Here is an 11458-nt window from a genome sequence, read left to right as displayed (position 1 = left end):
GTGTGCTGACGACTGGGTGGGGGGGGGGCAGGCTTTTAGGATATATCCTTTTGTTGGTTGATGAGGCATGAAGGTGATTGTAACCATGGCAATGAAACGATATACGATAGAATGTAAAACTAATGTTCTCCCATGTAAACTATCACATAATTCACAATAAAACATTAATTTTTAAAAAAAGAGGGAGTCTATATCCAGAGGGTGTGAAGGAAGATAGAATCTCCACTGAGTAGCATCCAATCTGTCTGGGCGGGGCTGATGAAAGGAGATGAGGATAGGTCTCATGTGGTACAGTAGTGAATATAATTGTTATCAGAACTGACTGTGAGAATTGGAAATGTAAAGGTAGACATTTTGTAGCAAAAGGAGGGGAGTGATTGACTTTGCAGTCCAGGGACCCTCAAGGGAGAGAAGCAGATTGCAGGACCCTTCCCAGAGAAACAGTGACACCAGAGATGGAGGCAGAGACTATGACGTGGAGAGATGGAGCGGCTGGGGACTCTAGACCCAGCTAGGGAGGGGGCTGTGTGCTTGAAGATCTGGGGGGTATGGGGCAAGGATTACAGGGTATACCCTTTGGTTGGTTGATGATGCATGGAGGGGATTGTAACCATGGCAATGAAAGGATATGCAATAGTATGAATGTAAAGCTAATGTTCACCCATGTAAACTATCACATACTTCACAATAAAACATAAAAAAAAAAAAAAAAGATTTGTTTTTTAATTTAAAAGGGATAATAATTTAAGAATCACTCTAAGGCCAACATAGCAATTTAGAGATTAACAGTATTCAATATAACTTGGCAAGTTTTAATGATTTAACTTAAGGTATAATTTAAGGAGTGAAATATTTGGCAATTGATCCACAGATGTATTCAAACATAGACTTGTCTCAGCTGCTCAAAGCATGTTGATTGTTTGGGGTCTGGGCCAGTGTTTATTTCCATAGACCTCTGGGACCTTTGCCTCCATCCTTGGATTTTTTTACCCCTTAGATCTGATAGAGATGCTACATGACCCTGAGCCCTCTGTGCGCATTTTAGCCTCCCAGGCTCTGTTTCGAGTCAGGAAGATGAAGTCAGAACCTGAACCCAGGCAAACAGTTTGCAGGCTGAGGAAGCTCTTGGGCTGTCTTTCTACTTAGAAATGCAAGGGAATCGACACCAGGTAAAAACCCAATCCTTTCAGAACTACTAATGCTCTTTTTTTTTTTTTTCCTTCCAGACTTAAAATAATGCCAGCGTTAAGCAACCTCCATCCTTTTCATTACCTCAGAACATACTGTCTTGCTGTTAAAACCTTTAAAGAATCCCCAAATAATTGCCTTCAGGAAATCTTTAAACCTGAGATGGAAACTATCCCCTGAAATCACCTTTAAACAAAATATAATTTAGTTTAGTTAAAAAAGAATATCTGCCTTGAACATTGTGTTCTTTTTTTTAGAAATTATCCCTATGTAATCAAGTTATCAACAGCAACTCATGGGGCAGTGAGTTTGTGTAGTAATGGTGAAATAATTTAGGATAAAGGATAACAAGAAAGGTAGTTAGTCTTGAAGAATGCAATTAATATGGCTGAACTGTACATGTAGAAATTGTTGAAATAGTATATATTTTATATATCCCTATCCCACCCCAAAAACCCCTAAATTTTTAATAAGTTAGAATAGTATAGCGGAGAAGACAGTTCTTAGTTTAAATGTACAGAAATAGTGAATATTGAGTTTTTGAGGCATGCTAGAACATTCGATAAGTTCCAGTCCTGAAAAACAGGTCTGGAGCAGATTCAAAAGTGACTAAGTAAATATTAATGTTGCAGTGTTAGTATTGTGCCTTTTGTCAAGGCCAAACCTACTTATTGCCAATAATCTTAAGCATAAAGTAGCAGCCAATTCTTATAGTTTCATGTTATATTTTTATAAAATCCCTACTGTCCTCTCCTTCCTTCCCTTTCCCTTAAAACTCTTTTAGTGAGAAAAAAGTCTGAAGTGATGTGGTGCTGGATCTACTCCAGCAAATTCTGTCCCCTTCTTAGTTTTCCTGAATCTATCCTCTAAAAGCTCTTCAGAGCCTGAAATGGCTCTAAGGAGGGGAGATTTTGTTTGTTTAGCACCCATTGTCTACTTTAAACAGAAATCAATATGAAAAAAACTATTTTTACAAGCAGTACTTCCTGAGAATGTAATTCATTTGTAATTAGATGAATACTTGATAAGCTGCCATGTAGAAGGATGATAAACTCCCAAGAGGTAGACTGATCTAAGTACAATATACAATTAATGCTTTTAATCCCTACAACCACCCTATGTATAATGATCTCCATTTTGCAGATGAAGAAGCTAAGGAGCAAAACATTAAAGTGACTTGCTTAGGGTCGTACAACTGAAATGGCAAAGCCAGGATTCAAACCCAAGTAATCTGGATCCAGAGTCCACATCCTTGGCTAGTCTGCCTTGATCCTCATCCAATCTATTCTTTACTTCTAATGTGAATAAATGCACATCTACTCTATAATTATGGAGCTCTGGTAGCATAGTGGTTACGAGTTGGGCTGCTAACTTCAAGGTCAGCAGTTTGGAACTACCAGCCATTCTGCAGGAGAAAGATGAGGCTTTCTGCTCCTGTAAAGATTTATATCTCAGAGACACTATGCAGGGCCTCTATGAGTCAGAACTGACACTCCACAGCACACTACCACCACTCTATAATTTCTCTGTTGCTGAATTGCCTGAACAAACTCATGTAATTAAACATTATTGTGGAGTGACATTTAGCCTCAAATAATTTATCAAATACAAAACTTGAAGATGTCTTACCTAAAAGTTAGTCTACCTTACTTGTTTTATATTTTAAAAGGATCGAATACTCATTCTATATCATAAATAAAGTGGAATTAGAGTAAAACATAAAGAACTTTTTTTAAGGCCTTGATTTGATGTGTGAACGATCCCTGATTCTTAAAAGAAATAGGCCTCTAATAACTAGAATATATTTGTATTTAAATTTTAAATTTAAAACTAAATGAACAAGTGAATGAATGGGTTTACTTTTTTCAACTCCAATGAAGGAATTTACCATCAAAGGCTAGGTTTCGGATTCAGTTTAAATCTCCAGCACATCTAAGAGGCTGAATGACTCCTTTATCTTTGCTTGGGTTTATATGACAGCCCTTTTCCCTCCAGGCTGATGATTATTTTTTGAGTAATACTAACAGGAAATAGCAAGCACAACAATGCATATTTTATTTTATTTTTGCTTTATTATGTCAAAATTCACAGAGAGAAGCATCCTGAGTGAGAAGACTGCTCATGACTGAACTACCCCTCAGCAGTTTGGGCAGGGCTGAAGAAGTATGTAATAGTGACATTAACAGTCTATTTATTCCAGATATCTTGAATTATCTTTATATAAGGTTTTCCTCAGAGATAGGTTTATGTTTTTATGGAATTTTTTTAAAGTATATATATAAAGCAAAAATGTTTTGACATTTGAATTTGATAACAATTTGTTGAAATTTTTTAGTTTGGTTAATTATCATTTTGGTTTATTTTCATCATATACTATTAAAATGTATTACTCTTTGATCTATTACTGACCAGTCTATGTCTTTATCATTTTAGTTTCTTTATTTTTTCACCTTGAGTTTTGCTTCCTCCCCTAATTTATACTATGAGACATTCCCATATTAGTTCAAAAAGTATTTCCTCAGGCTTTATTCCTGCTCAGTATTTCATTGTATTTATCCTATTAATGGGCATTTAAGCTGTTTCTAGTCTTTGGCTTTTACAAACAGTACTGTAGTAAGTAACTGTAGTCATGTGTAGTTCACACATAGCCAACCATATTTTTAGGATGAAATTCTTAAAAATGGAAGTACTAGATTAAAGTTTCTGCCATATGTAATTTCAATTTTGAAATATTGCCTAACTGACTTTCAGTGATAGTAAAAAACCAGTTTACCCCAGCAATGTAGGAGAGTGTGATGTTCACGCACTCTACAAACATTTCTCAAACTGCTGTTCTGGCCCAGATATTGTTCTAGATGATTGGGAAACATAAATGAATAGGGCAGACCAATTCCCTGCCCTGTTGTCATCATTAAATTTCATTGAGTCAGTTCTGACTCATAGCGACCCTACATAGCGTTTCCAAGGAGTTGCTGGTGGATTTGAATCACCAACCTTGCAGTTAGCAGTCCAGCCTCTGGTAGGGTCTATATTCTAATGGGGGCAGGGAGATGGGAAGGGTTAAATAAGACAAAAATCATAATATGGAAATAGTTCAGTTGTTAAAAGTTGGAATGTGCTCTGAGAAAAAGACCAAGGTAAGAGAAATCAAGAGTGTAGAGGTTATGGGTTGCAATTTAAATTATATAATTGTAGGCTTCATTGAGACAGTGATATTTGAGCAGACTTGAAGTGAGGGAGTTAGCTATACAGGGATCTGGGGGAAAACATGCTACACAGAAGAAATTGCCATTTCAAAAGTCTTAAGGCACTAGGGTATGCAAGGAGACTGGTAAGGATAGAGTGGAATGAGAAAGGGGAGATTAACAAATGAAGTTATTTAGGAGACCAGATCCTTAGTATCCTGTAGGCTAAGACTTAAGAAGTTTGGCTTAACTGAAAGAATGTGAGTAATTAGAAATTTTCAAACTTTCAGATTTTTGCCAATTGAACACGTTGACAAATGGTTTTTTAGTCATTTAAAACAATTAGTAGTAGTAAAGTTGAGCTCTAGTCCTGTCTAAAAACCATGTTTTTTACTCTTTCTAATGACTGATCAAATACTTTCCCATTTAGAGGGGTTTGCTAGTTACTTCTAATGTTGATTCATGGGAGCATTTTACACATTTTTGGAAATTAACCTTTTGTTTGTTTTTTAGCTACAAATTCAGTTAATACCTGCAGTGGTCTACCCACCTGGGTTTTAATTTTGTTGGTCACACTTTACACACTTTAGAACCTTAACAATAACAGTGTGATTGTATTATATATGAAAATTAACAAATGAGTCTCCACCCCTGTGCCTTTCTTTCTTTGTTTCTTTTTAAATCAAATATTCAGAGAAAAGTTTCTGAAGTGACAAAATGTTTAGAAGCTATTAAATGAAGGTTTGGGTTTCTTGATGTTTTTTGTTGTTGTTCTGTTTTGTATTTTAACTTTTTATTATAGTTAAATATTGTTGTTGTTGTTGTTAGGTGCCATCAAGTTGGTACCAATTGTAGCGACCATATGCATAACAGAACAAAACACTGCCCTGTCTTAGGCCAACCTCACAATTGTTGTCATGCTTGAACCCATTGATGCTGCCACTGTGCCAATCCATCTCCTTGGGAGAGTTCCTCTGTTTCTCTGACCTTACTAAACATGATATCCTTCTCCAGTGACTGGTCCCTCCAGACAATATGTCCAAAGTATGAAAGATGAAGTTTGGGCATCTTGGCCTCCGAGGTGCACTCTGGCTGCACTTCTTCCAACACAGATCTCTTTGTTCTTTTGACAGCCCATGGCACTTTCAATATTCTCCTCCCACACCATAATTCAAATGCATCAATTCTTTTACGGTCTTCCTTATTCACTGCCCAGCACTGTATAGTTAAATATACAGTGGGTTTAAAAATAGTCATGATCATAGGATGTTTCATTCTGTTATACACAGGGGAGGTATGAGCCAGAACTAACTCCACAGCAACTAAGTACAACAAATATACGTGACAAAATCTATGCCATTTCCAGCTTTTTAAATGCAGTTCATTATCATTACATTTTCAGTGCTGTGCAGCCATCACTACTATTCATTTCCAACTTTTTTTTCACCACCCTTAACAGATTAGGTGCAGTTTTTAATTAAGAGTTTGTTGATAAAACAGGCAGCACTTCATACCTATGTGATGGTCTATTTCCTCTAGTTTATTTTATAGCATACAATCTAAAAATTTTTGGAGTAAGTGCAAAGTTCAAAAGATGCACGGTAAACTTTAGTTTCTTTATTTCTGTCTGACAATTATTGAATTCCTCTTCCCTTAGGTAACTATTATCATTAGTTTCTTCTCTAGCTCTTCTCCCAGAGACGTTTTATACAGATGCTTGTGTATTAATAGGTTTTGATCCATTTACTTTAAAATCTAAGCCCAGTTATTCAATTTAGTTCTTGTATTTAGGAAGTCAGTTACATTGATTAAGATGACATGTTTGAAAATGTGGTAATAAAATGCATTGAAGTTGGTTGAAAGTAGCCAGTCTGGTGCCATAGGAAAACAAGAGAGGAAATAGTAAGATATAATATTAATTTCATATGCTATTTTTGTCCTCACAATAGTTGTTTAATTTAGCTATTGTTATTATTTCCCTTTTACAGATGAGCAAATAGTCTCAGAGAGGTTAAATGACTTGCCAGAAATGACAAAGTCAATAACGTGACAGTACTAGGACTTAGACTTAAGTTTCTTGATTTCAATCCAGTTTCAGAGAAGGAGAATATTAGTTCCTCTCCATTGAATGAGGAAAAAAGCAACAGAGATAATCTCACCAAGATTTTTGCTCTTGTTTTTACATATATCCATTGTACATGATTTGACTTTTTCATCAAGATCTTCTATTTAAGGGCTATTATCTGGAGTGGTAATAATGTTCTGTTTTCCATCTTCTCTGATATTGCTGGGAAGTAGGACTAATCTAGGTGTGTAGGGATTCAGGAAACAAAAATTGTCCTAAATTTTGAATTTTGGTCCTAGGTAGAATTAAGTTGATGTGTTAAAACAGCTGCAATTTAAAAAATTATAACTTGGGTGAAAGTTTACAGAGCAAATTAGTTTCCTCTTCAACAGTACACATTTTTTTTTAAATGACATTAGTTGCAGTCCCCTCAATGTGTCAGCACTCTTCCCACTTCCTCCCTAGGTTCCTGGTTTCCATTTGTCTTTCTTTCTTGCCCCTTCCTGCCTTCTAAGCTTTCCTTTTGGGCAAATGCTCTCCTTATGGTCTCAAATGGTAGACTGTTCTGAAGAGTACATTCCTCATGGGTGTTGTTCACCTTATAAGCCTGCCTTACTGTTTGGAAGGAAGATGGTTTCCAGGAATGGGTTCATTTCTAAGTTTGAAGGGTATCTAAGGGTCATAGTCTTATGGGTTCTATCAGTGTCTATCAGACCAGTAAGCCTGGTGTTTCTATAAATTTGAATTTTGTTCAACATTTTCCTCCCAATCTGCCCAGGACCTCCCCTTGTGATCCCAATCAGAGGGTCAGTAGTGGAAGCCAGGTAACATGTCACTCTTCTGCTCTCAGGGCTAGTATGGTTACTTGAGTCTTTTGTTTTCACTTAATTGATCCAGACAGGGTAAGGTCAATTGTTGCACCATCGATATGCATTTACAAGCTTTGAAGACCACAGTTGCTACTTAACAAAACAGGATGTAGAACATTGTCTTTATGGCACTTGACCTGTCTGTCTCCTGGAACTATGGTCCTGAGAGAACAATTGTTCAAGTTAAATTGTGCTTTTCAGATTCTCATTTGCTTATCTAAAATCTAAAGGAGACTTTTTTCTAATCACTGAATTGTCCCTGAATTAGTTGGGCTGGCACTATTTTCCTCAGCTTAAGGACCACTACTTTCATTTTTCCTTGTTGTTGTTGTTAAGTGCCGTCGAGTTGGTTCTGACCCATAGCGACCCTGTACAGGGTTTCCGAGGGTGTAAATCTTTACGGGAGTAGAAAGCCTCATCTTTCTCCCACGGAGCCGCTGGTAGTTCCGAACAGCTGACCTTAAGGTTCGCAGCCCGATTCGTAACCACTACAAAAACCTTAATAATGGTGATGTAAAGTCTTGCCCGTCCCCCACAAATATCAACTGACTTTTTTTGACAGTTAGGTTCCTTAGAGGGATGGTGGACCAACCAATTATCTGTTTAGAGCTTAGCAAATCTGGCGCACACAAAAAAGAAGAAAAATTCAAAAAAGTTTTTATTAAAAAAACAAATTCACAATGGAAGTCATCTAGTGAACAATAATCAGAACTTTGTTAGACTTTCTTACATGTATTTTGTGGTTTAGCATTGTTTATTTTGAATGATATTTTGGAGAGACTATGAAGCCGTGTCATCTCAGAGCCTCTAACAGACTCAGTCAGGTCTGGGCATGTGCTCTGCAGGCATTCTGAAATATTAAACCACAACAGGAGGCTGACCATGAAGACTTTCATATAATAAGATCAAAGTAGAAACCACCTTCATGATGTATCTGGATCAAAAATGAAGGGCAAAGCAGACCTATTTCACTTCCTAAAATCCAGTTTCTATTCAGAACAGCCCTGTTTTGTGTAAGTGGGCATGGCCCTCGGCAGTAACAAAAGATAAAACTCAACGAATATGACCTCTGACAGAAAGTAGGAGAGCATACTGGTTAAGAAAATAAAGGCATGCTGACAAGGCTGATTCTCACAGATGTATCCTCAGTGCTTTGTTGTTGTTGTTAAGTGCCACCGAGTCGGTTCCTATTCACAGCGACGCTGCATAGGATTTCCAAGGAGCATCTGCTGGGTTTGAACTGACAATCTTGTGGTTCACAATCCATTGCCAATTCTACAGCACCACACCAGGAGTTATCCTCAATGATAAATACCTAAATTTGATAACAGCTAGTAATAAATAGTGAAAAGAGTTTTTAGAAGGAAAGTGACTTGATATAAAATGGTATTTGATAACAATTAGACTTGTAATTAATGTAGGATGGAAAAGAAAATATAAAATTAGTTGGAAAACAAATCTAGGAACCTGGTGAAGGAGGAATCTGTAAGATTTGATGAATAGGTATAAGGGATGAAAGAGCAGGGGAATCACTGATAGCAAAGAGGACAGCATAGGCTGATTGTGTGTGTGTGTGTGTGTGTGTGTGTGCAGCATAGCATTTTTTTGTTGTTGTTACATATGTTTTATTGAGCACCTTAATACAGGGGCAGGCATGACCTATGAACAGAGCAGGGCAGCAATGACAGCCTCAGTGAAGTCGTGGCAGGTGACATAACTACCCATGTCAGAGGTTCGAACCTATGGGGGAGAACTGTCATCATACCTGTGGCCTATAGGCCCCATCCTTAAGAAACCCACCACCCAATAGTTCCCTAAGCCAGACCTAGGACAACCTAGGCTTGGCTCAGAACAGTGATTATGGTCCGCTGTCGAGGTAAGGCTCTGGTTCAAATACAGAAGGGATGTATAGGTGTATGGTCCTTGTGAGGTTGGAAGGAATAAAGGGTTCTAGCCCCCATGGGGGTGCAGGTGGCCGATGACAGATTTGATGAAGTCCGATGTGGTACTGTAGCCGCCCATGTCTCGAGTCTGAACCTTGCCAACTTTGATCTCCTTCTTCACCGCATTTGCAATTATGGTGGAGAGGTACTCGAGATTGAGATGCTTCAGCATGTTGGAGGTTGAAAGCAGCATGACTGTGGGGTTGGCTATATTCCTGCCCACTGCCTGGGCAAATGGATGCCTGGCACCCGTCTCAAAGACTGCATACTCTGCACTGTAGCTCTCCCCAGGAACCAGGCCAGCAGCCAGATTGTCAGTAATGTTCCCACACAGATTGGGCATCACAAGCACATCAAATTGCTGGTAAGGGTTCTGCAGCAGTTGCCTATGATCATTTTCTCAAACTTGATTTTGGGATACAGCTCAGCAACTTCCCTACAGCACAGCAGGAACAACCCATCCCCAAGTTTCATGATGTTGGCCTTGTGCACAGCTGTGACCTTGGCCCGTCCCTTCTTGGTAGCATAGTCAAAGGCAAACTTTGCAATCCGCTGAGACTTGATTCAAGTGACAATCTTCACCCACTCAATCACACCCTTCGCATTCTTATGTTCTAGAGAACTGTACTCCCCTTCCATCTGCTCTCCAGTTATCACCAGGTCTAGATTGTTATGTTGGATCTTATAGCCAGGAAGGGACTTCACACGCACAACGTTTGCAAACAAATCCAACTTATGCCTCAGCCTCATGTCATAGAAGGCTAGTACCCCTTATACTCCATCAGCATATGGATCTTTCCAATGATGGCCACCTTGTTCTCCTTCATGGAACTCAGCACTTGCTCCAGCTTCTCCTCAGATGCTATATTCTGCACCTCACTCAGGTGGTGCTTCTGGAGAGCAGCCACTCGAACACCTCCTTGATGGCGTTCAGGGCCCACACCATCCCTGGGCAGTATAGTCACTGGGAAGGCACCCTCCACCCTCATGTCCTTGGCCTAGTTTCGCACGGTGGCCAAGGTGCACAGGCCCCTCCATACTCTAGGGTTTGGGGCAGTGACCAGCACTCAGGTCACCCAGTGGACACTGCTCAGTGCTGCCATGATGTGCCTCTGCCTAGCATATTGAAACAAAGTCTAGATACTGTCCAAAAGAGAGTGGGGGAAATGGATCATTGTCTAAATATGTTTTAGCTTATAAGGGAAATAGGGGAACTCAAAAACATTTTCCTTTTATGTTGGCCTAATTTTCAGGGTCATGTTGTTTCTGTTAATTCCATCCAATTTGTTCTGACTTGTAGCGACCCTATATAGGGTTTCCAAGATGGTAAATCTTTGCAGAAGCAGAAAACTTAGTCTGTTTCTTGTGGTGTGGCTGCTAGGCTCGTACTGCCAGCCTTGTGGTTTTCAGCCATTTCAGGACCATGTTGTTGTTAAGTGCCGTCAAATTGGTTACAACTCTTAGCAACTCTGTACAGGGTTTCCACAGAGTGACTGGTGGGTTTAAACCATCAGCCTCTGGTTAGCAGTCCAGTGCTTATCTGACAGTACCACACCAGGATGCCTACTTCCTAATAATTCAATCATAGTCTGAGAATGATAACATGACAAAAGAAAAATGTATATAAGTGTCAGATCAGGAGAATCAAATAACAGGAGACGAAAATGGCTGTATAAATACAGACAAGTTATGACATTGAAAAATCCAGAGTTAGATGTGATTCCACAGAGAGGAAGAAAAATGGTATATTGTTTCTCAGTTTCCATTTGTTTAATAAATAACCTTTGAGAAACTGTTTCTTTTGTTCTTGGATCACTTTGAAATTAGCAATTCTTCAAAGTCTGGATGCTTCAAAAGTCATGATTATCCTCACTCCTCACTTAGTACCTGGTTAAGTTCCATTATGCAAAAATCACTGTTATACGAAAATAGAGCATCACCACATTAGATCACAAAATGGAAATGACTACATTGTACATAACTGCCAAATTTCATCATCATTACATAACTGAGAATCATGGCCCAGCCAAATTAACACATACCTTTAACTATGTTGTTAAACTTTTGCCAGGATTAAGTTGTGGCTAACAAAGGGGACTGGCCCATTTTGCCATCTTGTTAGGCTTAAAAGGAGCCAATCCTACAGGTTAACATTAAGAAGAAAAGCCAGGAATGATCAGAGCTCAACCAGAAGTAAAAAGAAGAGGG

General features: G+C 38.6%; 1 pseudogene; it reads right to left on the bottom strand.

The window, feature by feature from the left end:
• Window positions 1-9257: 9257 nt before the first annotated feature.
• On the bottom strand, window positions 9258-10353 carry LOC102834394 (annotated as a pseudogene).
• Window positions 10354-11458: the final 1105 nt, after the last annotated feature.

The sequence above is a fragment of the Chrysochloris asiatica genome, unplaced genomic scaffold, assembly GCF_000296735.1.
Source record: "Chrysochloris asiatica unplaced genomic scaffold, ChrAsi1.0 scaffold00296, whole genome shotgun sequence".
Classification (NCBI taxonomy): domain Eukaryota; kingdom Metazoa; phylum Chordata; class Mammalia; order Afrosoricida; family Chrysochloridae; genus Chrysochloris; species Chrysochloris asiatica.
Note: the sequence above shows the minus strand (reverse complement) of the source record. Positions and strands in the feature narration are given on the sequence as shown.